The 15,311-nt window shown below is 42.7% G+C and overlaps 1 protein-coding gene across 6 annotated transcripts in view; it reads left to right on the top strand.

Moving 5' to 3' along the window:
* SGMS1 (sphingomyelin synthase 1) overlaps nucleotides 1-15,311 on the top strand; it is a 154,919-nt gene that overhangs the window by 90,814 nt on the left and 48,794 nt on the right. The window contains exon 1 of one of the 6 annotated variants that reach the window (XM_059729938.1): nucleotides 1,584-1,675. The exons of 4 other annotated variants lie outside the window; for them this stretch is intronic. The gene's annotated coding sequence lies outside the window, so the exon portion shown is untranslated. One more of the 6 variants, XM_019484291.2, reaches the window with a different exon arrangement.

The following is a 15,311-nucleotide window of genomic DNA, read 5'->3' as shown; positions in this document are numbered from 1 at the left end:
ATGTTTCATGTGGAAGTTCCTTGACTTTTGCTCTTTTTGGACACACCCAAGTAGTTTACGCAATCAGTGAATTATTATGCAGGCTTCTGCTGACAGTAAAAATGGTGGGAAGGAGAGACTGACAAACATCCCATACAAACTGCTGTTCCCCAGTGTATATCCAAACCAGGGCTTTATCTGAAACTTTGCTCTTCTCTACACTGTGCTGTTTACAGGTAGGTACGGGTGATGAGCCCAGCAGGAATAACTTTCTTAAGGAGGAATTCTGCTAAATCAGATTAGAACAGGGTTAACTTGCATTTTTAAATCCTCTTTAGCCCAATACTCTTGAATCTGAACTTGTAATTTGCCAAGTTACTGCTCCTACCCATTAGCCAAAAACCAAAACTGAGCAGCCTCTCAGTCCTCAAATGGCTTACTGCTGATGGCTGCTGGAACAGTTGTTGTAACAGTTCTATTTATGATCTATAAGGAAAAATCCCCTACCCTCTTGTTTTTCTTTGCATATAACAGACATTAGCCCCCTTTATTGGCCAAGAGTGGAATGCTTGAATGAAATCTTGATAAAGTGTGACTCCTTTTCCTTTTATTAATCTTTTCTCACTCCTAAAAGTCTGGGGGTGTATGTACCAGAGAGAGGGTGTGTGTTCACCTTTTCCCCCAGCCAGATTCTTTTTTTCTTATCCCAGCTCCTTCAAACCAGTTTGGTGTCTCTTTTGGGGAAAGATTAGGAAATACTGCTTCAAGGATTAGCAGTGTTGTCTGCCTTGGAAACTTGCTGCTGATACTGGTAGTTTATTTCTGTGTTCACATAACTGAAAAGTAAAGAAACAAACAAAAAACCCATTAGTTTTTGGTTGCAGAACCATGGCCTAACTTCAGATGCACTGTTTTAATTCATTCTTAAATAGTGAAATACTGAAGAATTCCTGCATTGCAAATACAGAGCTCTGTCATTTATGCATTGGAAAATAAATGATTCTTCTCTACTGGTTCTGTGCTTTGTAACTTAATCTTTTGGTCCTGCTTTATTTTATTTGTTACCGTTGGGCTGAACTTTTAGCTTTGGATGCTATAATTTAAGATGTTAGTACAAATTGGAAGATTTGATATTACTATACTAAAGCCTGTAAACTATTTTATAAAAATACATGCTTAGTGATTGTTTTACTGTGAATAGTTGAAGTAAATTTCAAGTCAAATGTAAACTTCTACATGAAGCTGTAGTAAAATTCATATGTAGTTTAAAACTACAGACTGTGTTGCCCTGTGTGGGGAAAAAAATCCTAGAAAGAATGTTTCATTTTGAAGGTACTGAAATGTTTGGCTTTTAAACAGACTTGGATGACTCATTCTTTTTTTAAACTAACTAAGCAGTACCACACCCTGCATACCATGAAAGCTGCATTTGACTAACACATCCCATCTCTATTCCCCCCCCCCCCCCCCCCCCCCCCGGCTTTGAAAATTGTAGAGAAGTGGATCAGTTCTAGCTAAGCTGAGCAGGGATAGGTTTAAGCTTCCTGTATCGGAGTTAGTTGCACCCACGTAAGTCGCAGACTTTCTTTCTCCAGCTGAACTGGATTTCCCAGTACGTCTTCCCTCCTCTTTTTCTTAAGTGCTGCTGACGTAGTTGTACACAGAACATACAGCTGCAGAAGAAGCAGCGTGTTTGGTGAGAACGATTGTTTTAAATGTATCTATGCATATAGAGTGAAGCTGGTTTCTGTTGTTTTCAGTTGCTTTCGGTAAGGCTTTTGGTTTGTTTTTCTCGAGTTTAACGGGGAAATGTATAGTTTGAAAACTTGATTGTGAGTGTACGATACAGAGCAAGTGCAAAATGAACTTTGTAGCTTGGAGGGGAGACGGGTTAGTTTGTAAAAAGCACTGAAAACCATTGAAGCAAAGTTCTGAAGTTTGGTTTTTTTAGAAGCCTGTTTTGCTGAAGTTATAAAGGGGTAATAAAATGTTCTTCTCTAAGCACCAAACCAGTTTTCTGTTAAGGAAGAGAGATGAGAAACACCCAGTTCACTAACAAAGCCAACAAAATAAACGTTTTTCACATACTATGCTTATCTCATTTACCAGAGTCATTTGTTCTGAATGATCTTACTGTAAATAGGATATGCCTAAAGCCCAGCAGAAGACCTGAATTTCTACTGTAAAGTGAGGATAGGGAATATAGTATTTCTAAACCTTCAAATTTTAGGAATGCTTGCTTGCTTGTTGCATGAGTGATCACTTTTTACTATGTTTTATTGGTCATGTATGGGCAGCTGGAAGTGTTATGGGCCTTTTTGTATTGCTTCCTGAAGAAGGAAAGTCTGAATGCAAAGAATGTTTTATTTTTTAGTTGGCTACTAAATTTCTTAGTGAATTGATTTATAACCCAGCTGAACATATTCAGGAAAGACAGTGAAGGTTTTGTGATTTGTTTGTTTGTTTTCCCTCAATTAAAAATAAAAAATTGTTAAGGATCTTTCTGTAATGTGTTTCTCAAACATTGTCGTAGGATGGACCTCATCTTAAGACTGTTAAGGAACTACTTCTCTTCTATATCACAGTCACATGGACTTCTACCCTCCTCATTAATAGTTGCATAATATCCCTGTGGCAATTGCAGAAATTGTTTGTATGGGAAAGTATTTTTAGCTTATTTTTATATAATTTTAGTAGCTGACAACAGCACCATGTGACCAGGCCTGTATTCGGTCAAAGTTTTCAAACCTGAATCCTAGAATTAGGTAGGTAACACAGATTTTATAGAAAACATGACTGATGATTCATAGCGCTGTTTATTCCTCATTGGAGCCACGGAAATACTGTTGCTGAGCTGAATAAGTTTCAAGGAAATAATATAACCATATCTTTAGGCTTTGTTTCAAGTAAATATTAAATATTTTTCTCATTCATTACTATTTTTTGTTTTCCTACCTTTAATTTTTTTCCCATTCTTTTAAATTTATACTTAATACTTAACAGGATTTTTAGGAGGCTTATAGTTTTGGTTAAAAAAACTTTAAAATACCAGGTGCAAGTAAACTATATTTTGTTTGAAAAATGCAATGGATATAGTTTTAACCAGATAGAGGAAAAAACATTTTTTGTGCAAATTCCTCATCTTCTAAAAAAACCCCCCAAAAACAAAAGCAAAATATGAATTTAGGATCTCTAATAATGGGTGTTGACAGTGCCTTTTAAATTGAATTTGCCCTCTAAGTGGTATATTTTAATGTACAATAAAAAAGAACAAACTGAATTTTTCATTTTTTAAATTAATTTTTTATTTAAAACTTAACAAAAAATGGTTCTACTTGCTTGAGTACTGAGCCTTTTTCCTAAGGAGGACAAGCACCAGCTCTGCAAATTTTTTCTTGCAGAGTGGCCCTGCTTTTTAGTTGGTTGCATTTTCTGCCCTTATTCTGGGTCTTATTTAAAACTGTAGCTTGTGGAGCATAAAGAGTACATGAGAGAGAGAACTACAGTGTTAGTGGATGGCAATAATTGAAGCTTTAAAATGTTACCTCTGATTCATAGGCATGGATCAGGTATTGGAGTGAAGTGAGGGGTAGACAGGAAAAGGTCAGGACTGATTGACATCAAGTAGCATACAGTGGATGGTCTAAGCTCCCCATCTTGGCCATGAAGAGGTAGGCCAAACAGAATTGTGGTAAATCAATTTCTGTTCTGGTATCTTGCCCTGATGCTGAATCTTTCCTAACAACTATAAGCTACTTAGGTCCCTGATATTTGTAGCTCTATCTTCTCAGGTTAGTGGGCATTAGAATTAGACCTATTTCTTCCTCTCCATCCTATTGCACTCCCTTCTTTTTGTGGCTGCTACTTTTTCTACCACCTTTTTTTAAAGACTTGTCAGAAGTGGAAATGAGCGAAGACCTCAGTCTTCTAGTACTACTCTCCTCTCCCATACCTGCTTTTCAGGTTGTTCTGTCCCATATCTAATTCCAGTAACTATGTCATTAGTTTCTCAGGCCTGAGTAAGAAAGAGGCGCATCCATGTAAGTGTTCTGTCATGCCGGTGCTGATTGGCAATTTGTTTCCTTTCTTCACATTCGGATCATTACCTTTGCAACAGTTAAACAGCAAGCAGGAAGGCTTTTGCAGAGTAGCAGTTTGATTAACTTACAAACATATTGGCAATACTACATAATGCTTCTGTGGCATTAGTTTGGGTTCTTTATATCTATATACACAAAACATATAGGTATGCTAGTTTATACCAGATTTGTATGATATAATTTTCCTTTAATGAAACCAGATGACTTCAAGTAACTTGTTGGGTTTTTTTTTTAACTACTGGACAGAACTTGAACCTGCATGTTTGTTTTTTTTTTTTGTGTGCTGGTCTTTCTGATGATTTGTGCTTAGCAATTTTTTATTTATTTATTTATTTATTTATTTATTTATTGTGCTGATAAATTCTCTCTATTCATTCTTTAGTCAATTTGCGAAGGTCACTAGTAAGCAAACTTAGTCATATTTACTGTGATACCTAAAACTGAAGGCATGGATAGTGGGAAGCAAAACTCATTTGGGTCTTCAGAAGAAGGTAGTCATTTCTAGGGAATTAGAAATGAAGGTTGAGGTGGATGCATGGTCCTTATGCTGCCATATGAGTCTTGACACTGCTCTTTAAATACTTTTATGTTTGGCTGCTGATAGTATTCTAGAACACTTTACCCTTGTTGCACTTTATATTTGAGTTTCATGTGACACAACATGAATGGCCACATGGTCACACTGTTTATTGCAGTCTTGGATATGTTCCATGAGAAATTCAATGTCTGGATAGGTCTCTCTTTTCTCCAGAGTCTTACAGTGTTCTGTCTCATTCCTTCCTTCCAGGAGGGAGGAAGGGATGGCTGGCTGGCTCCTTGATAGCCTTCCTAATGTGGAGCTGCCAGGAAGTCATGCAAGGTGACTTGCAACAGCAAGGGTACAGCAACAAGAGTGACAGGGCTGCCTATGAGCCAAGACCTTTAAGATTACTAGCTCCCAGGAAAGGCCCAGACTAGAGACTGCCTGATAACCCTTATTCTCTTGGAGAGGGAGAGTGCCAGTAATCTCTTTCACCTCCTGCCTGGAGAATGTGCATTTGTGGCACCTTTGTCATGCCCTGGCTAGGGGACTATGCACAAGTACGCATGCCAGAGTGAACTTGTTTTTGTAGTGCTACAAACTTTGTACTTTGCAGTACTTTAACTGCATTTTCCATATGTGAATAGTTGCTTCTCCCACTTTTTTTGTACAATGCTGAATCAGTTATGCAAGATTTGTTGATGTCATAAATGATGCTCAGATAAGAAGCCAAGTTAGATGAGGCATCTTTGTTAGGTTTAAAATAGCAACTATGATTTTGATGTCAGAGTTTAGGGAGGTGAGCCAGTTTTTAATCCTTGAAGTTAGATGCTGTCAGTAAAATAGAGGGCTCTAGGAATAAATAGTCATTCTCATCCTGGCTTGGTCTGCCACAGCACAGATATTGTGTTAATTTTGTCTTGCTGGGATATACAGGATGATAGTTAATCTAAAATGCAGGGTTTACAAGCTCCAGCTATATAGAATGGATCTTTCCAGTTTCTCATTTGGACCTCTAGTTAATTTTGATGCGCTTTGGAAATGAGGGCACCTAAAGCATACAGGAGATGCAGCTTAGTTTGATTTGCCAGTTTCCATAATGAGTAGAAAGAAAATCCCAGATTACTTACTACTTTTATAGGTCTGCTGGGATCATGATCACTCTGGAAAAATGATCTTCACAAACACCCTGGGAGGACTTAATGTCAGGATTAGCTAAACTACTTTAAGATTCTTCCCTGTAAGGCTGGTTTCTATCATCAGTTCATGGTCCACCAGCATAACGGGCATGTGGGGTATGGAAAGTGGGGGTATGCTGTGTTTTGCTAATATGGTAAAAGAGCCACCGGGGAGATCTCCCAGTCATCATTACTTAACAGTAGCTTTGAAGTCACTTTAATATGTGCCAGAGGCTGAATAGGACCTACCTGTCACAACCCAAGGGTGTGATTTTTTGTTTGTGTGCGCTTCGGCACTGCTGAATTATTTCCCGCCACTTGTAGCTTTCTTTGCAGGGTGCATTTCTTCATTGCAGCTCAGAAATGCACGTTGCAAGGAGTTCCTGCCATTTGTATTTAGATTTGTGCCCCGCTATTGGCCAGTTCTAAATTATTCCTATGTGGCGGCTAGCAATTGGCTTGCTAGCCATATAAGAGGCCTGAGTGGTTTCCGCCCAAGTTGGAGGACTCCACGAACATCAGGAGGAGGAGACTTCACGTCTCGTGAAGATCTCTAAGCGCTGCGGAGCCTATTGAACCCAGCGTGTATTTCAAGAAGGCTATAGGGGTCTGATCAGCCTCTAGCCTCTCCCTGTCACTGAACGATCCCTCAACGTACCCTTCCCTGCGCGCACAAGTTCCACGGAGCCTAGCAAACTTCGTGTGAGTGAATCCAGAGCTCTGTCTGAGTCCTTAAACTGGGACTTAAGCGAAGTTTTCCTGGAAGTTTTCCAGCCTACACCACGACCATCTACGGTGTAAGTAAACAATCTTAAATCAGCCATTAAGCATCCGTGCCTAATTCTAGCGTGCCGCCTGCCTTCCCTGACCCGGCGTGTCTGAGCTGCTGGCCACAGCCCGCTGCGCAAAAAAAGGGGCCGCGGACCGCTCCCGGCCTGCATGCTACCTACCTCTAGAATCAGGAGGTATTACCCAGATTACAGGTAACCTTTTGGGTAGGCTACTGAAAAGAGGAAGGAACAGGTCTACAGCCCAACCTTTTATTTGCTTGTACCTTGCATAAAAACAAACATTTATCCCAAAATTTATCTGGCTACCTGCAACAGCATAACATAGATTTTCACCTACACCAGCTGGGGTAACTCAAAGTAGAAAGAGGATAGCATGCAGATTGGCAGCAGGTCTTACTGAATTTGCTGAGTTCTCCAAATTTCCCTCCAGTCTGTCTTTTTATTTATAGACTAGCTAATTGCTCGTCAAGAATGACGCATTTCAGGGAGTGTTCACATGTCCCCCCTGCTCACCCTTCGGGGCTGGCCATGTAAACACTCCCTCCACCGCCGCCACTGCCTTCAGCCTCTGGCGCAGGGGCTCCCTCCCACTGCCTGCCTTTGCCTGGCAGTGGGGCTTCCCCCAGCCTCTCCTCCCCTCCCCGCCACCTCCCCCTCCATGCCAGCTGTTGTCGGGGCCAGGTGGGGGGGGGCACCGCCACAGTGACCCCTGCTTCTCCCCACTTCCCTCCCTTCCTTCCCTGCCACTCAGCCCCGTCAACAGCCTCCACCGTGACCCCCCTTAGGGTGTGTGTACACATATAGTGCAATAAAATACTGCTCTCTTGCACTATATAGTGTGTGTATGTGTATATACACACAGTATACTCTCTTTATATATATATATATATATATATATATATATATATATATATATATATATATATATATATATATATATATATATATATATATATATATATATATACACACACACACACACATATATATATATATATAAAAATAAATAAATACACATAGACACATGCACATATTTATACATCCCCCCCAGTATTCTCTCTAGATATAGATATAAAAATATTAATATTAGTATACTCTGTGTGTGTGTGTGTACACACACATACATTAGGGGTGCACCAATAGAGATTTTTGGGGTCAATACCAATTGCCAATTTTTAAGGAGGCATATCAGCCAATACCGGTTCGATTTCCGATACAGCTGCATGCACCTGCTAAGTCTCTTGTGGCGGCAGAGGGTGGAGGGAAAGGGGCATGGGGGTGGTGGTACAGATCAAGGCCCTTGCGATGAGGGAGGGAGGGACTGGGGCTTGGGTGGACATGGGGAGGAGCTGCAGCTTGTCTGGGGTGCACAGGAAGGTGGGGGGAGGGTGGCTTCTGCTGCTTCATGCACCTCAGGAGGGCATGGGGGGGGTGTGCCCCCTGGATCTGTGTGGGGCACAGGTGGGGCGGGCTGAGGCTGAGGTGGTGCTGGGCAGGTGGCAGTGGCAGTGCAGGGAGGAGCTACGTGGGTGGGGCTGCATCTACCCCAAAAATTGCTGTAGCTTCCCCATAGCTCCCTTCCCAGTACTTTGCCTCCCCCGCCCGCCCAGGCCCACACAGCCTCCCTCCCTCCCCGCTGCCTCCCTGTCACCTGGCCCCAACAACAGCTGCCACTGTGACCCCTCCCCTTGCCTCCCCCCACCTTACTCTCCTCTCTCCCTTCCTCCCTGCCAGCTGCCTCCCCCTCCCTACCAGCTGTTCTGGGGGGCTGGGGGTGCCATCAGGTAGGGAGGCATGGGGAAGTCCTTCTGCTCGGGCGTCTGGGGGTGTTTGCTGCTGTCACAAACTTCCCTGACAGCGGTTCAAACTTGGGCTTGTGCAGCCAGTCGCCTCTCGCCCTGGTGCATGTGCAGATGTCCAAAAGCGTTATGGGCAAACAGACACACAGGCTAAGCCCTTTATTATATTAGAATGGCTGGTTTTAATATTGTAATAAATGATCTCTGATTGGTTTTATTTAAATATATTTATTTCACTGAAACTTTTGGAACTGGACTGAACCAGATCTTTTGTGGACTTGGTGTCAATTAGTTGGGATTTATATCCTTGGGAAAGATGGAGGCTTTCTTATCTCCTTTTCTTTCCCTTTGCGGAATGCTGATCCTGTTTCTTCTTTCCCTTACTTTATAGTCTTCTCTGATGAGGCTGTTTTTGTTTTTGCAAATTATCCAAGCATTTAACAAAAAATATATCTATCGTAGCAAAATAGCATCTAATACATTTGGTTACATTAATCACTACAACTACTACCGCTACCTTAAATAAAGCTATAATATAGCATATGTGGATTATTTAATGTATAGTTTTCCCTTATTTCCTTTTAGGCATTGTGCTTTGTTTAATCATGCTTGGTAGTTACCTTTACTTCCTGACCAAGTTGTCACATATGCAGAGGTTCGCACTGTGGTTACTCAGAAACAAGCTTTGGGCCTTCTGCTTAGGAGCACTTCTGCAGCTTAGCCTGGACCCCTTGAAAATGGCCAAGGCTGGAAACAAAGGGTATACATTCTTCTTACACAGGCATGCCTGGCTATACACAGATGTGTAGATGAATTTAGCCAAGTGTCTTACCAGCTCCCACTTGAATTATTTTAAAGTTCCCATAACATTTTGGACCATGTCTACAACTTTTCCCTCTAATGAACCCCATTTCATCCAGTAAAAATAATTAGTAATTATCTCTGTACTGATTTGACTGAAAAGTATAAAATGGTAAAACAGCATCTTTTTTCACTGTTGTCATAGTCCCTATATCAAATGTTTACAGTGCTGTCAGTTTAGCTAGTTACCATAGTGATTTTATCTGTTTACATAAACTGATAATGTGCAAACCTTCCTGTAAGGAACGATCACAATTGAAGCGTTGCTCATTTCCTGTAACAGTGAAATATATGACAAGTCTTCATCTAATTTATAAATGTAACTTCTTGCTAGCTGTATTTATTTTTTTTGTTATTCAACAAGGCAGTGTTTTCTAATGAGTAAAGTATGTAAGTGAGAGCTCAGACTTCTAGATTGTATACCCAGTTCTGCTTCTGCTTTGTGTGACACCAAGCAAAGTGTTCCTCCAAAAATATGTAGGCAAATAGTAAGAGTAAAATTGAACAGCAGGAAAGACTCCAAAACCTTAATAGAAAACTTGCCTTAAATTTAAATGGAGGAAAAAGATGCAAATGCGGCATAAATACCTCATGGTTCTGTGAGCCTGAAATGCTCAGACATTTCTGTAATACTAGATAGATAGGTTCATAGTTCATAAATTAACACTTTTTTCACACTTTGTATCAGAAAGGCTTATTTATGTCCTAGGTACTTACGATTCCCTCACAATATTTCATGTCAGTACTATAAGGGGACTTTGTCTTGGTTGAGGCCCATAAATGGTCTTTGAGGATCACAAAATTCATGAAGAATACACCGTTCAGAATTACTTGGCTTTCTGCATACTTTAAACCCAAAATTATGGACATACAGCAGAGTTGGAAATGTTGTTCTGGGCTATTGTACTATAGTTCAGTGTGGTGGCGGTGCCTGCCGCTCCAGCAGAGGAAGGACATTGCGGAGCCTCATGGTCGGGCTGGTGGCGCTGGGGCCAGTGACCATGTTCACAGGGGCACGGTGGCTGGGAGATGTCACCTGAGGTAGGAGGGCTTAGCCAGGCTGCCTGGTGCAGCATGGAAACCCCAGCCCTACCGGGCGGGTAGGAAGGGGCTGTGGCTTGGGAGTGAGGGAGCTGTTGGTCAGGAGTGAGGAGCCACCAGCAGGGCCAGGACACTGCAAGTTGGGAATGAGGGACACTGGCAGGGCTGGGGGCTGCAAGTCAGAAGTGAGGGGCACTGGCAATGTGCATTGTGCAACTTGGAGAACGATAAATGTCACTTGGGAGCAATGGAGGGCCACATGTTGATATGCTGTTGATGCTGATATGTCTTTAAGATCATTGAGCTGCTTTAACTTGTAGTGTGTAATAAGTATTTTGGGGCCAAAATACTTCTGTGTTTTCTACTTAACCTATTTACTGGGTTGGGAGTGGCCGTTGATGTTTACAAATGAGTCCTGGTACAAAAAAGGCTGAGAAACCACTGCTGTAGCTGGTTATTTCTGGCCCGATTTTATGTATTTGTTTGTTGGTTTGTTTTTTGTCTAGCTTTGTTAATTCTGCATGCTAAAGTGACAGTTTCATCAGAGTAGAAACCTTTTCTTTCAGAAGTAGGAGTACTGCAGTGCTTCATGGATCTCATCAGTGGTATAATAAGACTGTATATATTGGAGCTCATCAGTGAAGTTAAATATTATAAATCTAATTGTTATAATTAACTTAGTTAATTTTTTTAATGTTTACATTCTTGGAAGAACCATTTATGCCAAGGATAGGCAATTATTTTGGGCAGAGGGCCGCCTACTGCGTTTTGGCAAGCCATCAAGGGCTGCATGACAGGCAACCAGGGACAGATAAATATTAATTTTTCTAAACTTTTTAGGTGCCTGCAGGCCAGATAGAATGGCCTGGTGGGCCGCATCTGGTCCCTGGGCCGCATTTTTCCCACCCCTGATTTAGGCTATGATAATAGCTTGTTGATGATACCTATAAGAATCTGGGACTTTTTAAGCTGTTGTAACTCAATATTAGGTTTGTTTGGTTGCAGTAAGAAGTATAAGAGTATTGATAAAACCACAAGAATATTAGTTTCCATAAGAAATTAACTTCTATCACTCTCTCTCTCTCTCATTTAAGGATTTGCTCTAGGTATGTTGCTGCAAAGGTTGTATTTTAAAGCCAAGAGGTGCCTGTTCAAGCAAGAGTAAAACATATTGATATGGCTGTTCTCTAATAACTTAGAACCTGGTGAATAGATACAGATAGGCACAATCAGATCATGCCAAGTGTATTTTCCTTTCCAGTGTTTTTGGCAATATAGAAAGTTTGGGCCTAGATCCACAAAAGACTTGGGTGCAAGAAGCTGGACTTTGGCAGATTTCTATGTTTTCTTTGGTGCACAAGAGCAATACTCAAAATTCCTTTCTAATCCCTAAAATACCTGAAGTTTGTATCGCCTAAAGTTTTGTTCTGTGCTTGCACAGATCTACTTCCAGCTTTGCAGTCCTGAGTACCTTAGCACCTTTGTCATTCCGAAAGGCATTCATGATTTTACAAACAAGGTGCTCTTCTTCCTGTATCCCCAAAGGACCCAGTCAGAGGACATGCTCATATAGCATGCATTGCACACACTTACAGAATTGAATACTGTACAAAACAGAGTAGTCACAGAAACTTCTATTTCATTTAGTGGGCATGGATGGAAAGGAACTTGGTTGCCCCATTTTATGGAAATAATTTTTCAGTTAGTCTCGATACCAAGATATTCACATCCTCAAATACAAGGTGTCTCTAGTGGGTTATGGAATAGAGAAAATCCCACACAACTTACTGGTTCGTTTGATGCAGTGGCTGGGGAAATTTTTAGCTACTTGCACAATTTCACACTGATTACACACTTAATTCATACAACACAATTTTATTTTAATATTCTTTGCTATGCATATAACACTGCTTAGCTTTAAGAAATACCACAAACATTAAGAACACAATAACTACATATATCAGAAACAATGCTCCAAATGCACTTCACTCCCAAACAGTGCTATAAGAATTAGTAATTGTAGTTGTTTTTGTAATACAACTCAAAGTTAAATTTGAATCAATACTATTATTTTTCATAATATACTTACAATCCTAGAATTCCGAGAAACCAAATCCCCAGGTATACCTTCATTCTTTAGTTATGGTTTTAGGGTTGGTCTCAGCAGTGATAGGAACAAGTCCCCTTCTTTCAGTCCCTTTTGGGCTCTCTGCAGCTTCAGCGTGACCTAAGAGATTCGTGTTCACGGAGAGTGATTCAGGTGATCACTTGCGATTCTTTCTTCGTTGTTCTGCAAGCGAGGTTACCTCCAAACTGGGACAGTAAGTTACAGTTTTTTTTGAGTGAGTTGCCGTCTTGGGCCCCTCCTACCCAAACCTGTCACTACTCCCAAATTTGGTCTCGGATCTTACTCAACAGATTCTTTTGCTTGGTAATCAGTTTATTTTCTTGACCATTTTAATTACTTTGGGGAACTTCCACACCACTTCAGTGACCTTTTCTTTCCAATTTTTTCAAAGGCCCTAGGGTTTGATCTCTTGGGATGTTTGCTTCAGGGTCATTTTTAGGTTAACTTTGTTAAAGGCCTCTAAAGATAAAATTCAAGAGTTAAGACTTTGAGCAAAGTCAGGACCTTCCGCATGTAGGCCAAAACAATGGCCTCGATAAGAAGATGAATCTTGTCTTCTTCCTGAACTGGCTAATGGGCAACTATTACAAACATTCAAATATTACATTCAGTATGACAAGGATGCAATGACATCCTTATATGGCACTTTAAATTGAACATGTGGCATGTGCCGCCAGGGCTGTCCACATCCACTGGGATAATCAGCAAATTGTGGCCATATATATATGAAATAATAATATTATCTATATAGGCGCACATAATACACACAGACACACATACACACACTGGCACACGTGTGTGTGTGTGTATGTATGTATATTAGAGGTGCACTGATGCATGAGTCCAATATTGGGTTGGAACCAATGCGGGGGAAACAAGAGCCTTCCCTGGCTGACCAGAGAAATCCAAAATAGCCTAAGGTCAAATAGGGGGGCATATAAGCAGTGGAAACTGGGAGAGATTACTAAAGAGGAGTATACCTCCTCAGCTCGCAGTTGTAGGGAGGCAGTTAGAAAGGCCAAAGCTACCATGGAGCTGAGGATGGCATCCCAAGTTAAGGATAACAAAAAATTGTTTTTCAGATATATAGGCAGTAAAAGAGAGGCCCAGGGCAGAATAGGGACGCTACTGAATGGGCAAAAGCAATTGGTGACAGACAGGAGGGACAAGGCTAAACTCAATGAGTTCTTTGCCTCAGTGTTCCTAAACGAGGGGCAAGACAGGTCTCACAATGGGATTGTAGAGAGACAACAGCAGGGCACCACACTACCAAGCGTTGACCCTGAGATATTGCAGAGTCACTTGGAAGAACTGGATACATTTAAGTCGGCAGGCCTGGATGAGCTCCATCCGAGGGTACTTTAGTCACTGGCTGACATCATCGCACAGCCACTGGCGGGAATATTTGAACACTCGTGGTGCATGGGCCAGGTCCCCGAGGACTGGAAAAGGGCCAAGGTGGTTCCCATTTTCAAGAAGGGGAGGAAGGAGGATCCAGGCAACTGTAGGCCAGTCAGTCTCACCTCCATCCTTGGCAAAGTCTTTGAAAAGATTATTAAGGCTCATATATGCAAGAGCCCGGCAGGAAAAATGCTGAGGGGAAACCAGCACAGGTTTGTAGCAGGTAGATCATGCCTGACTAATCTAGTCTCTTTTTACGACCAGGTTACAAAACACCTGGACGCAGGAGTAGGGGTTGACATCGTCTACTTAGACTTCAGGAAGGCCTTCGATACGGTATCCCACCCCACACTGGTGAACAAGTTAAGAGGCTGTGACTTGGATGATTACACAGTCCGGTGGGTGACCAATTGGCTAGAGGGTCGAACCCAGAGAGTGGCGGTGGATGGGTCGGTATTGACCTGGAAGGACGTGGGCAGTGGGGTCCCGCAGGTCTTGGTTCTTGGACTGATACTCTTCAATGTTTTCATCAGTGACTTGGATGAGGGAGTGAAGTGTACTCTATCCAAGTTTGCAGATGATACAAAACTGTGGGGAGAAGTGTGATGGAATGGGAGACGAGGGGGGTGATCAAGGTGGAATGGTGTCTCGTGTGTTGGAAAGGGGGTGGGGGGGTGATCAAGGTCCCTGCAGTGAGGAGGGCCTGGGGCTGGGCTGGGCTGGGCTGGGACAGGCGCTGCCCAGCCAGGGCTTAAGGAGCATGAGACATAGCCCTGGCACGTGGAAGGGGGCATGAGGAGGGAGGGGGGTGCAGCTCCCACTGCTGCACACAGCTCATCCAACGGCTCCCGCTACAGCTCCCACTGCTTGTCCGGGAGGGCATGGGGGGGTGCCCCAGATCTGTGCGAGGCGGGCAGCAATGGCACTAGGAGGGGGCCTGTGGGATGGCTACGGCAATTTTTGGGGTATCTGCAGCCCCACCCACATAGCCCCCTCCCAGCGCTGCCACTGCCACTTACCCAGCACCACCCTGCCCCAGCCTGCAGCTGCAGCCCACCCCACCCATACCCCACGTAGATCCAGGGGGCACACTTCCCCCTTCCCCCCATGCCCTCCTAGGGTGCACACAGCAGCAGGAGCCACCCTTCCCCCATCTCCCCACGCCCCCCAGATGAGCCGCGGTTCTGTCCCGTTCATATGATGTGCCAAGACCAAGAGGCAAAAAAGTTGGAGGGTGTCATTGGAGCCACTCCATGCAAGCTGGTTTCTGTGGCTTCAGTGTCGCTATCTTGGCCTAGCCCAGCAGGAAGCTGGTTAGGCAGATCACATTTTTCTCGGCCTCTCGGAATGTGATAGAGACATACACATTTTTGGAGAATTCCAAGTCCAGTGTGCTAAAGAGGGTGCTGAGGGCAGCAAAAAGTGGCTATAGCCAGGAGCGATCCAGGAAGGCATGGAAGAGAGTCTCCTTCACCACCTCCTCTCAGAGAGGGTATGCTACTGGTACTGGGTC

This window comes from Alligator mississippiensis, chromosome 6 (genome assembly GCF_030867095.1).
Source record: "Alligator mississippiensis isolate rAllMis1 chromosome 6, rAllMis1, whole genome shotgun sequence".
Classification (NCBI taxonomy): Eukaryota; Metazoa; Chordata; order Crocodylia; family Alligatoridae; genus Alligator; species Alligator mississippiensis.
Note: the sequence above shows the minus strand (reverse complement) of the source record. Positions and strands in the feature narration are given on the sequence as shown.